Below are 13,738 nucleotides of genomic sequence, written 5' to 3' on the forward strand. Positions count from 1 at the left end.
CGAGGATTGATGATCTATTCGACCAGCTGCAAGGAGCATCTTGGTTTTCCAAGATAGATTTGCGTTCAGACTACCATCAGATGAGGGTCAGAGATGATGATAAACAGAAGACTACTTTTCGGACTCGATGTGGCCACTACGAGTTCGTGGTGATGCCCTTCGAGTTCAACAATGCTCCTTCCACGTTCATGGACCTCATGAACCGCCAGGGGCGGAGCCAGGATTTTAGGATAAAGGGGGCTTAAAAAAATATTGGAATAACATAATCGACAAATAGGAACTACATCGCTTTTTGCGAGAACCAAACTTCAAAACTTTTCAAACGACCATAAGAACCGATTCTCATATATTAATATCTTCTTTTCGTTTGCTAAAAAAAAACATTAATTTTTTTCTTGCTCTGGTTTACCCTATTATTATAAGAATTAAGAAACAAATTAACTAGTCATAATACAATCATTAATTACAAATTATATTGTTCAAAAAAAATATTAACCATAAATTAAAAAAAAAACATAAATGTGTATTAACTAATAAGAATTAGAAATTACCTCTTCTTCAAATTGAAGTTTGTAAAAGAGTGACGTGAAATACAAATTATAATTGTTTTCACCACAAAAGTAAGGAAATTTGGCTAATGGGACGCTGGGTTTGGAATTATTTTTTATTTTGGGCTTAAAATAAATAATGGGTTTATAAGTAATATATAAATAAATGTTGGAGGGGGCAGCACACCCGCTAGTCCCTGTACTGCCTCCGCCCCTGTGAACCGCATATGCGGACCGATGCTAGATCGGTCTGTGATAGTTTTCATTGACGACATATTGGTTTACTCCAAGACGCAGGAGCAGCATGAAGAGCACTTGCGGGAGGTTTTGGATACCCTGAGGAGGGAAAGCTTGTATGCCAAGTTCTCCAAATGCGAGTTCTGGTTGCGCGAGGTGCAGTTTCTGGGGAACCTTGTCAACCAGAACGGAATTTTGGTCGATCCGGCCAAAGTAGAGGCCGTGATGAGATGGGAGGTTCTGAAGTCTCCATCAAAGATTCAGAGTTTCCTTGGATTGGCAGGCTATTACCGGAGATTTATTCAGGACTTCTCCAAGATAGCTGTACCTTTGACCCGGTTGACAGAGAAGGTCGTGATCTTTCGCTGGGGGCCTGAGCAGCAGGCAACATTCAAGACACTGAGACAAAGGTTGTATGAGGCGCCGATTATAGCCCTGCCTGCCACACCCCCAAACCGAAACGGCGGAAACGTTCGGGGGTGGAGGACGTCATTTGTAGTATCACAACATTTGAATAATAGTAATCAAAGCAACCACAACCAATGTATTAATAGTATAAGGTTTACATTACATTTGAATAATACACGATTGACTCCAAAAGTAAATAACAAGTAAAGACTCGAAGCTACTATGCTCCGTCTTCTTGAACCCGGTGCGTGTACCTGTCTACTAATGTCCTGAGAATACAAGCAGGTTTTGAAAGAGTATCAGCATAAAGCTGGTGAGTTCATAAGCGTTATGTTTTAGAAAACTATTCTTTATTCTTTCGAAAAGTACGCTATGTTTCTCCTTAAAACCTTATATTTTCTGATGTAATGAATGTTAAGTAAAAACGATTCTTTGATGTGTGTTGAAAGTGTTTCTCAAGAAAATCCAAGATTTTCTTATGTAAAGTATGATTAACCCATTTCTTCTATGACTTCTTAGTTCATACTAGTTATATATAAACCAATATCGAATAGACAGTCGATTGTGTGGATCTGCCATAAACCCACAACCAAACAAGGAACAGTGAATGAGGCGGAAAACACACATTCCACAGTCTACCAGGTACTCTTCATACGTAACCTGGATGCATAAACTAAGCAGTCATGGAATTACTATTGAATGTTCGTTAGTTGAATAATGAACCAATTATTTGTAAAATACCGAGGTTTACCCTGGAAAATCCTATATTTTCCCTAAAAGTTGATGGTTGGTTATCTGAATTATCTGTTTCTAGTCTGAGGTGTACAAGTATCTACCATACTTATATCGTTAGACGTAGTTTTCTTTGAAAAACCCTATTTGCTCCTTGTGAGGTGTATTAGCCTTATTACATAAATAAAACTAATAAATAAGTGGCGAACTAATTCCTAAGGGTGTTATTAATACCCTCTAGTAATCGAATCGGTTATTACTTTGAAGATAGTTCACTTGTTTCATTATTACAAAAGTAAATTCATGTTATCTAGGTTGTGGGTGTCATAACCGTACTTAAACTTGATATGGCACGTAACGGGGCCAGTATCCTTTTATGACTTCGTCACCACAGGCATGTATGACTAACTGTAGCTAGCAATTTAGGAGCGGGATAGTCAGTCCTGTATAAATCCATACACAACAGTCACGCTTTCCCTACAACAGATTATGGTTACAAGTGCTAGTCCTACACTCTCGAATTCGGTGGAGTGTTACCAAGGACGTGGCCCCAACTTTAGACTAACAATTTACAAGTAATAATACTAAAAATCCTGTTTATAATCTGTATGATATACATTTTACGAAATGTTTCACGAGTTCATTACTTTAGTTTGAAAACTGTTTCTACGACTTGATTTCTTAATCGTTTGGTAAAACTGTTTTCTGTGTTTAAAAGCATGCTGAAAATATAATTATCTTATACAAAATAATATACTTTCAGCACAATTTTCCTTGTACTTTTGCTTGTATTCCCCCCCCCCCCTGAAAACATGAAAAACTCGGAAAAAGCGTAGGGGTATGAACTCACAGTTTGACGTGGTATTCGAGTATAAGTTGCTAGGAATTGCTGAGTGTCAAATAAAGCCTCGAGCACAAACGGATCCTATTTAGCATGTAGAAGTACATATATGTGTTAGGTGAGGGCATAACACTATTCGTTATGGAAAGAACCACCTTAGGGACTAGGAAACACTTAAAACTAAGTGTTAGAATCACATGTGATTGAAGAGGGGAGTTTGCGGCCGTAATCAGGAGTGTACGGTCATGGGTTTACGGTTCCATGGGTTCATGGTCTAATGACCTTACGGTCATAAGGTTTACGGTCTTTGGGTTTACGGCCCATGAGTTTACGGTCATTGAAGGGTGTACGGTCTAAGGAGATACACTAGACCGTAAACACCTTTTGTTCATGAAAAAGTGACGATTTCAAGGCAAAACTCCAGAATCCTAACTAGATATAAGTATAAGAGGATGATACTTACGATTTGAAGGCAAAGAAAGGTGTTTTCGGTCCAAAACACTAAGGTGTTCTTGAGGATTCTTGAAGATCTAGATAAAAAGTGAAATCCATGGATGAATCAAGAGTGAATCATGGGTATAGGAAGGATTAACACCCAAAGGAAGGAATCACTTACATTCTTGAGGATTTCTTGAGCAAACTCGAAAATTGTAGAGAGAGAGTAGAGAGAGAAAGTCTTTGGAGTGCTTAAAGTGTGAAATGAAGGCCAAATACCCTATATATAGGGTGGAGTTCTCGGTCGGGGGGGTCCACCTGGCACCGACCGTAAACTGGGTTTACAGTCTACACAAGTTTACGACCGTAAACTCGTCCTGACCGTGAACTCGGCGATTTTCGAGGAAGTTTCAAGTTTTTCGCGTGATTCCCGGTTTATTCCGAATCGTATAAAACACATATTATTTATTTAAAACTTAAGGTCCTTCCCAAATTAAGAAATTTGACGGAATTTAATAAAAACCCAAATTTTATTAACGGAAACTGGGTAAGGATAACGGGAAAAGTTTCGGGTTGTCACATCATCCCCCCGTTAGAGGGAATTTCGTCCCGAAATTCGAACACGGAATAAAATTCTTGGATTTTAGAAAAAGATGAAGGTTATCACAAGTGTCTCATCGGACCAACGTTTCTCCAGGATCGGTAGAGCCCTTGGGTTTCATACAACTCTCGCGTTCTCTAGTGAATTTAAATCCTTGCTGGGTGATTCAGCAGGTCATCACTGCTGCATCTAGTATTCTGATATGTGAATGATGTGTAGTTTGGGGTTGCCTGGCCACGTTCACCCAACTGGTAGGACGTTCTTTCGTAGTTCTGAGCAACCTTTGTCATTGAGTTCATGGTAGGACTCATACCTGGTCCATCTATCATTGCCTCATGTATACAAGTCGTATATAATTAAGATTAATAAGACGGTCGGATGGGTGTCACTGCCTTAGGTCCACAACCAAACAAGGAACAGGAGATAGGGCGGAAACACACATCCTAAGTCTGCAGGATCTTAATTATACACCACCCTCACGTGCACATTTAACATTGATAGGCTAACCGTATGTGTCCCTAGCCTCTGTGCTTGAAATTGACTTGTTGCGCGAGGGGTGTTTCCAAAATGGTCTGTTGACGGTGCTTAAGGAAGGTTACGGTTGGATACCATACTCCTTGTATGAATAATTTTGAGAGTTTGAGGCGAGATGAAATTTCGGGGGTTCGCATCTAATTTATCGTTATGAGTGACGAGAGTTGTGTTATTCAGTCGGCTTAAGGCAAAGGGTCTCCTCGGTGACACGTGGGTTTGGTATAATGCATAATCAATCGGACTCAGCGGAAAGACGTCGTGGAGTTTCGGGTTAAGTTAGTTCGGAAAGGGTACTTGGTTAGAACATTGGTGCATATAGGTGTATTCTCGGTGCTTTCTGTTTTGATTCGGAAATTACTACTACGATAGTTTTGCATTGCCCTTCGTGTGTATTAACTGAAAGATTTTTCTGGTGAATGCTACTTGATATTATGATCCCTATCCAGTCTTTCTATAATCGCTTGGTGTCTACAAGTCATATATAATTAAGAGTGATAAGGCAGTCGACTGAGTGACCCTGCCTTAACTCCCCAACCAGTTAAGGAACAAGAATTAATGCGGAATCATGCACTCTAAGTCTATTGGTTCCTAATTATATATAGCCCTAATGTTTACACTGAGCCGTTATAGCTTACCAGAAAGAGTATTTAGTTTCTATATATAAACTATGTGCTTAGTTTAAACGAGGAAGAAACTATTATCGTTAGAACTTAATCGTGAAATGGTTTCTTTGAAAAATGTAGGTTTGGGAAAAGATTCGAGTTGGGAGACGTACCGCTGCTTTCGGGGGTCTCTGGGGTAGACTCTCCTGCGGTGATCATTAGCACTCTTCCATCTTCACCAGGGTTCCTGACCAAGGGACAATCTCCCCTGAAGTGTCCCGATTCACCACATTCGTGGCAGGTCTGACTTGCTTCCTCAAATGGGACCTGAGAGATTGGTCGTGCCGGTGCCCTACAGAAGCGGATGGTGTGTCCCCTTCGGAGGCAGTTCTTGCAATACAACTTCTGACACCTTCCGATATGATGGAACTTGCACTTATTACATTTAGGGAGGTTCCAGCATAACGACTCCCAGGTGCTGGGGTGGTTGGCGTCGGGGCAGCATAGGCAGTACCTGTCCGTTGTTCCTTGAAGGGTTCTTGTACTGACTGCCTCTTCTTTCTGCTCTCGGACCCTTGATTATCATCGTCTCCTTTTGTTGACTCGGGAACGGGGTCCATTATGCCTTGGCGGATCCCGTAGTCCACCAATGTTCGAGCCAAGCGTTTGGCACTGTCGAACGTAAGAGGTTTTGCCGCTATCACGTTTCCTTGGATTGGAGAAGGTAGTCCCCAAATGAATCTTTCTACCTTCTTACTTTCCGGGGTAACCATCCCAGGGCATAGTGCAGCTAAGTCGCTGAATCGGTCTGTGTAGGCTTCTATGTCTGAGCCTACCATGGTGAGATTCCATAGCTCATGCTCTAGTTTTTGCACTTCGCTCCTCGGGCAGTACTCTTCCAGCATCATCTGTTTCAAATTTTCCCAGCCCATTGCGTTTGCGATCGGAAGAGTCAGTGACTTGATATGGCTATTCCACCATGTAAGGGCTCTGTCAGAGAAACTGCAGGCAGCAAACTTCACTTTGCTCCCTTCTGGACACCCGTAGAGCTCAAAAATCGATTCTGTCTTTTCGAACCATCGCATTAGAGGAATGACTCCTCCACTTCCATCGAAGGATTTGGGTCCGCAAATCATGAAGTCTTTGTATTAGCAGTCCCTTGTGCGTCCGTGGTTAGAGTTGTTGGTTCCACTACCCGATCCACTGGTACCACTTGCATTGACCTGTGCCATGACAGCTGTCACTGCTGCGTGAAAGACAACCGGGTCATACGGACGAGGTGGCGGTGGGGGTGCGTTGTTCTTGTTTCTGTTCGATTTCTTAGGTGGCATCTTTCTGCTAATAAGATGAAACGAGGGTAAGTCCTTAGTGGCTACGAATCGAATGTTATCTGAATAGAAATGGTTTCGGTTTTGAATGTATTTTGTTCCGACTTTTGAATCAATTCATAACAGAGGTCTATGCAACATAGACTTATGAATTTGATAGTGACCACCCTCTGAATGAAGTTATGGATCTGGTTTACTGATACTAACAGATATGAAAAAGGCGATAAGCCTAACACATAGTGTGAGTAGTGTAATCACTAACTCACTAGATCATATTAACTAGGTAATTATTAGTATGACGTATATGGTGTTCTACCACCTGGCGCGCCTCGGGAGGGGTTTCTGTTCTAGTTATGATGGTCCTGAGTTCAGTTGTGGGGATTTGTTGTCTCTGAACTTTCCTGTAGTTTTTCCTATTCACCGCAACTCCTGCTCCGGTTTCTACTTACAGATCTCCGTCACTTCCTGATGGAGGATTTTTCTCTTCGTATGATTCCTTCTAGGAACCCTCTTTATGAATCCTCTATGGTTCCTCTTTGATTCCTCTGTTGGCGGTTGAAATGGCTATCTATATCTAGGTTGTTCGTGCGAAAATGGGGATGTCTAGAGAATCCTATGAGGTTAAGTAAACATTTCTTCTTTTAGTTATTGATGATGCAAACTGGGTCCTCCTATAATCAAGCAGTGCATGCAAACTGTATATAACCAAGATCAAATAGACCTTCGAATAGGTGATCCTACTCCAAAACCACAACCAAACAAGGAACAGGTAATAGAGCGTAAATCACCAATTCTGAGTCTATAAGATCCCAATTATATACAACCCTGGAAGCATGCACTTCGCAACTATAGACCTACCAGCATAGGTCTTTTAGTTCTTATGTAAGTTTGTTATAGTGCCTAAAATACTCATATAGTATTTTATCTTTATGTTTTGTTCTAGGAAGCTTTTGAATATGGAGTTAGGTAAGTTTTAGACTCGTTGCGACACCACTATCACTCCCAAACACATGTTGGTCGTATCTCGAATAAATATAGTTGATCAGGTTATATTTATTCCAGATACGACTACATAACTGCTCATGTTTGTCTGTAGTGTCCAACATCTAAATACTTTTGTTTGTTTTGTTCTTACTTGTTCTTATTGTGATACTTATCGTTAGTATGTATGCTTATTAGTATATTTATCATAAAATAATTATATTTTAAAAATTATACTTTTAGTCAGAGCACTCTGGCCCATTGTATTTATAGTTGTATATCTTTTACTGGTTGATATACTAAGTTCACTATAAACAATGCTCTGATACCAATCTGTCACACCCCCAAACCGAAACGGTGGAAACGTTCGGGGGTGGAGGACGTCATTTGTAGTATCACAACAGTTGAATAATAGTAATCAAAGCAACCACAACCATTGTATTAATAGTATAAGGTTTACATTACATTTGAATCATACACGATTGACTCCAAAAGTAAATAACAAGTAAAGACTCGAAGCTACTATGCTCCATCTTCTTGAACCCGGTGCGTTTAACTGTCTACTAATGTCCTGAGAATACAAGCAGGTTTTGAAAGAGTATCAGCATAAAGCTGGTGAGTTCATAAGCGTTATGTTTTAGAAAACTATTCTTTATTCTTTCGAAAAGTACGCTATGTTTCTCCTTAAAACCTTATATTTTCTGATGTAATGAATGTTAAGTAAAAACGATTTTTTGATGTCTGTTGAAAGTGTTTCTCAAGAAAATCCAATATTTTCTTATGTAAAGTATGATTAACCCATTTCTTCTATGACTTCTTAGTTCATACTAGTTATGTATAAACCAATATCGAATAGACAGTCGATTGTGTGGATCTGCCCTAATCCCAGAACCAAACAAGGAACAGGGAATGAGGCGGAAAACACACATTCCACAGTCTATCAGGTACTCTTCATACGTAACCTGGATGCATAAACTAAGCAGTCATGGAATTACTATTGAATGTTCGTTAGTTGAATAATGAACCAATTATTTGTAAAATACCGAGGTTTACCCTGGAAAATCCTATATTTTCCCTAAAAGTTGATGGTTGGTTATCTGAATTATCTGTTTCTAGTTTGAGGTGTACAAGTATTTACTATACTTATATCGTTAGACGTAGTTTTCTTGGAAAAACCCTTTTTGATCCTTGTGAGGTGTATTAGCCTTATTACATAAATAAAACTAATAAATAAGTGGTGAACTAAATCCTAAGGGTGTTATTAATACCCTCTAGTAATCGAATCGGTTATTACTTTGAGGATAGTTCACTTGTTTCATTATTACAAAAGTAAATTCCTGTTATCTGGGTTGTGGGTGTCATAACCGTACTTAAACTTGATATGGCACGTAACGGGGCCAGTATCCTTTTATGACTTTGTCACCACAGGCATGTATGCTTAACTGTAGCTAGCAGTTTAGGTGCGGGATAGTCAGTCCCGTATAGATCTATACACAACAGTCACGCTCTCCCTACAAGAGATTCTGGTTACAAGTGCTAGTCCTACACTCTCGAATTTGGTGGGAGTGTTACCAAGGACGTGTCCCCAACTTTAGACTAACAATTTACAAGTAATAATACTAAAAATCCTGTTTATAATCTATATGATATACATTTTACGAAATGTTTCACGAGTTCATTACTTTAGTTTGAAAACTGTTTCTACGAGTTGATTTCTTAATCGTTTGGTAAAACTGTTTTCTGTGTTTAAAAGCATGCTGAAAATATAATTATCTTATACAAAATAATATACTTTGATCACAAGTTTCCTTGTACTTTTGCTTGTATTCCCCCCCCTGAAAACATGAAAAACTCGGAAAAAGCGTAGGGGTATGAACTCACATTTTGACGTGGTATTCGAGTATAAGTTGCTAGGAATTGCTGAGTGTCAAATAAAGCCTCAAGCACAAACGGATCCTATTTAGCATGTAGAAGTACATATATGTGTTAGGTGAGGGCATAACACTATTCGTTATGGAAAGAACCACCTTAGGGACTAGGAAACACTTAAAACTAAGTGTTAGAATCACATGTGATTGAAGAGGGGATTTTGCGGCCGTAATTAGGAGTGTACGGTCATGGGTTTACGGTCCATGGGTTTACGGTTCCATGGGTTCACGGTCTAATGACCTTACGGTCATAAGGTTTACGGTCTTTGGGTTTACGGCCCATGAGTTTACGGTCATTGAAGAGTGTACGGTCTAAGGAGATACACTAGACCGTAAACACCTTTTGTTCATGAAAAAGTGACGATTTCAAGGCAAAACTCCAGAATCCTAACTAGATATAAGTATAAGAGGATGATACTTACGATTTGAAGGCAAAGAAAGGTGTTTTCGGTCCAAAACACTAAGGTGTTCTTGAGGATTCTTGAAGATCTAGATAAAAAGTGAAATCCATGGATGAATCAAGAGTGAATCATGGGTATAGGAAGGATTAACACCCAAAGGAAGGAATCACTTACATTCTTGAGGATTTCTTGAGCAAACTCGAAAATTGTAGAGAGAGAAAGTCTTTGGAGTGCTTAAAGTGTGAAATGAAGGCCAAATACCCTATATATAGGGTGGAGTTCTCGATCAGGGGGGTCCACCTGGCACCGACCGTAAACTGCGTTTACGGTCTACACGAGTTTACGACCGTAAACTCGTCCTGACCGTGAACTCGGCGATTTTCGAGGAAGTTTCAACTTCTTCGCGTGATTCCCGGTTTATTCCGAATCGTATAAAATACATATTATTTATTTAAAACTTAAGGTCCTTCCCAAATTAAGAAATTTGACGGAATTTAATAAAAACCCAAATTTTATTAACGGAAACTGGGTAAGGATAATGGGAAAAGTTTCGGGTTGTCACATCATCCCCCCGTTAGAGGGAATTTCGTCCCGAAATTCGAACACGGAATAAAATTCCTGGATTTTAGAAAAAGATGAAGGTTATCATTGCCTCATGTACACAAGTCGTATATAATTAAGATTAATAAGACGGTCGGATGGGTGTCACTGCCCCAGGTCCACAACCAAACAAGGAACAGGAGATAGGGCGGAAACACACATCCTAAGTCAGCAGGATCTTAATTATAGACCACCCTCGCGTGCAAATTTAACATTGATAGGCTAACCGTATGTGTCCCTAGCCTCTGTGCTTGAACTTGACTTGTTGCGCGAGGGGTGTTTCCAAAATGGTCTGTTGAGGGTGCTTAAGGAAGGTTACGGTTGGATACCATACTCCTTGTATGAATACTTTTGAGAGTTTAAGGCGAGATGAAATTTCGGGGGATCGCATCTAGTTTATCGTTATGAGTGACGAGAGTTGTGTTATTCAGTCGGCTTAAGACAAAGGGTCTCCTCGGTGACATGTGGGTTTGGTATAATGCATAATCAATCGGACTCAGCGGAAAGACATCGTGGAGTTTCGGGTTAAGTTAGTTCGGAAAGGGTACTTGGTTAGAACATTGGTGCATCTGGGTGTATTCTCGGTGCTTTCTATTTTGATTCGGAAATTATTACTACGATAGTTTTGCATTGCCCTTCGTGTGTATTAACTGAAAGATTTTTCTGGTGAATGCTACTTGATATTATGATCCCTATCCAGTCTTTCTATAATCACTTGGTGTCTACAAGTCATATATAATTAAGAGTGATAAGGCAGTCGACTGAGTGACCCTGTCTTAACTCCCCAACCAGACAAGGAACAGGAATTAATGCGGAATCACGCACTCTAAGTCTATTGGTTCCTAATTATATATAGCCCTAATGTTTACACTGAGCCGTTATAGCTTACCAGAAAGAGTATATAGTTTCTATATATAAACTATGTGCTCAGTTTAAACGAGGAAGAAACTATTATCGTTAGAACTTAATCGTGAAACTATTATCGAAACCCTAATCAGTTGTGAGTGTTATTGAGCTATTTTGGTGCCATTTTTGTGATTTGAAACTTGGAGAAGGAAGGAAAGGCTTGGAGGTTCAAGAAGAAGGCAGTAGATCCAGAGTCTTGGTTGCATTTCCATCTTGTTAGAGGTAAAAAGCTTCAACCTTAACTTCCCATTTGTTAGATCTTCTTTAGGGCTTGAATCTTGCCATTTTTGGGGCATTTCTAAGTCACTTCCGGGTTTAGAGTGTATTGTAGAGTGATGACTTCGGATCTTGAACCTTGGAGGGTTCTCATGGCATAAAGGTGCCAACTTTATGGCCATGGGAGCCCCATACACCTTGTAGACTTCATTTTTTAGTCTTTTGAGCTTGAAGACCCATGCATGGACGTAAAGTTTGTGACTTTACATGTTATATCGACCCTAGGAGGTCAAATCTACCCTTTGGATGCAATGAGCTCAACATAAATCGACTTCTTGGTCATGGACTTTGGGGGACTCGCCGAGTTGTCCATGCAACTTGGCGATTCGGGTATTGGTTCCCCAACCTTTTCGGTTTCTGAGGAATCTGGTTGATTCTAGAAGGGGACTCAACAACATGAACGTGAATATGGACTTGAAGATCAAAGGACTCGACGAGTTCAAGGATGAACTCGGCGAGTTCAAGGCAATGTCCCAACTGATATGAAGATGAATTTGACGAGTCAAGGAAGGACTCGACGAATTCAAAAGGAAAGTCTGGATTCTGCCATAAGGAGAAACTTGGCGAGTTGGAGGGCAACTCGACGAGTCAGAACGCGCAGTTGAGAATCTATGAGTTATGGAACTCAACGAGTTGGTGGACCAACTCGGCGAGTTGAGTCAACCAGAACTTGACTTTGACTATGATGTTGACATTGACCATTGACTTGAGTTGACCCTTGATTAGGGTTAGGAGTATGTAATGGTAATTAAGGAAGGTTGTTATGTGTAGGAGTTTGAGGAGTTGAGAAGAGTTGATCCCGGCATCGAGGATAATTTAGACACTTCCCGACATTGAGGTGAGTTACCTTCCTGTAGCGGTGGGTCTACGGCCACAATGCCAACCCACTAGTAGGAGTTGTTAGATGATTATCTTTGTGATAATTATCTAGGTTTGCCACTATCTGTTATGTTTTATGTGCTAGTATCGTATGATATTATGTGATAGTAGTAGTAGGGGGAATAGTCCCCATATCCAGTCAAATGACCAAAGGGGTAGGTCGGGCACCCCGGTATGCCTGACAGTACGATTATGTTATGCTATGTTATGTTATTGTGTATTAGTAGGGGGTGAAATAGTCCCCATAATTGGTTGAGATAAACCGGAAGGGGTAGGTCAGACACCCCGGTATGTCTGACAAGGGGTAGGTTAAGCACCCCGGTATGCTCAGCAGTGGTAGGTCGGGCACCCCGATATGCCTGATAGTATGTTTGCTGCATGGTATGTGGTATGATGGGGGAACTCACTAAGCTTCATGCTTACAGTTTTCAGTTTTGTTTTAGGTACCTCTTCATTGAAGGGGAAGGAGCCGGCACGGTAGCAGCGCATCGCACACATATGATTTTCGCATTTTGAGATCCATCATATTGTACTATTACATTATTGCTATTTTGATGATATGGTTAAGACATGTGACTATAGTTTTATGAATAGAAGTAACTCAATGATGTTTTCTTATAAATTGTTTTTATAAATCGTTACGCTAAAAATGAAATTTTTGGTCTTGAAAAATAGGATGTTACAAGTTGGACCTTCTGTTATTTGTACCCAAGTTGGACACCCCACTGATATGTTCCCGATGTTACAAGAAGATATAGAGCTGGTTCAAGCCATGGGATTTTCTAATTTACAACAAGGCAATTTTCCACCAAGAAGCAATCCAAATTGGCACCAACCCAATGCTAATTTTCAGCCAAGGCCACCATCTTATCAACCTAGACCTCCATTTCAGAATCAAATGCATCATCAACCAAATTTCCAGCCCCATCAATCTCAATTCCAACCTTAAAACATACAACAAGGAAGTAGTTCAAGCTGTTCAGTAATGTATTTGGAAGACATTGTCAAGAGTTTAGCCACGCGTACTCAATCTATTCAAAATGATACCAAGGCGAGTATCAAGAATTTTGAGCAACAGATGACTCAACTCGCCACTTTTGTGAGTAAATTGGAGTCACAAGGCAAACTTCCTACACAAACTGAGAAGAATTTAAAGCATAATGCATGTTCCATCACTTTGAGGAATGATAAAGAGTATGAAGATCCAAACATGATTGAGGTAGAAGAAGAGATGTAGTTAGAGAAAGAAGATAAGAAGTCAAAAGCATCCTCAAATCCAATACCCATTGAAGTGAGAGTTACTCTTCCTCCTTTTCCTACAAGCTTAAACAATTCAAAGTGAGAGAAGAGAAGATAATGAAATCATGGTGATGCTCAGAAAGGTTAAGGTAAATATTCCTCTCATTGACGCCATCAAACAAGTTCCTAGGTATGCTAAATTCCTTAAGTAATTATGCACATCTAAAGAAAATGTAATGAAACTGTCAAAGTGAGTGAGAAT

This window comes from Lactuca virosa, chromosome 4, assembly GCF_052849685.1.
Source record: "Lactuca virosa cultivar CGN04683 chromosome 4, Lactuca_virosa_CGN04683_v6, whole genome shotgun sequence".
Lineage (NCBI taxonomy): Eukaryota > Viridiplantae > Streptophyta > Magnoliopsida > Asterales > Asteraceae > Lactuca > Lactuca virosa.